Consider the following 203-nt stretch of genomic DNA (forward strand, 5'->3'; position numbering starts at 1 on the left):
GCCCGCAGTGCTCCTCCACACAGGGCATCTTCCTTCCGCGCGCTTGATGTTGCACCCGAGAGCCTGCGTGCTATCGAGCCATCGAGCGAGTGCATGGCATTGGACAACTAACTGTATCTTCGTCTGGAACTTAGCACGAAGGTCAGTCTATAGTGCTTAGGTTTTTGCGCAAAACACATTTAATTAAAACTGATAATAAGAGA

Source organism: Penaeus monodon, chromosome 28, assembly GCF_015228065.2.
Source record: "Penaeus monodon isolate SGIC_2016 chromosome 28, NSTDA_Pmon_1, whole genome shotgun sequence".
Lineage (NCBI taxonomy): Eukaryota > Metazoa > Arthropoda > Malacostraca > Decapoda > Penaeidae > Penaeus > Penaeus monodon.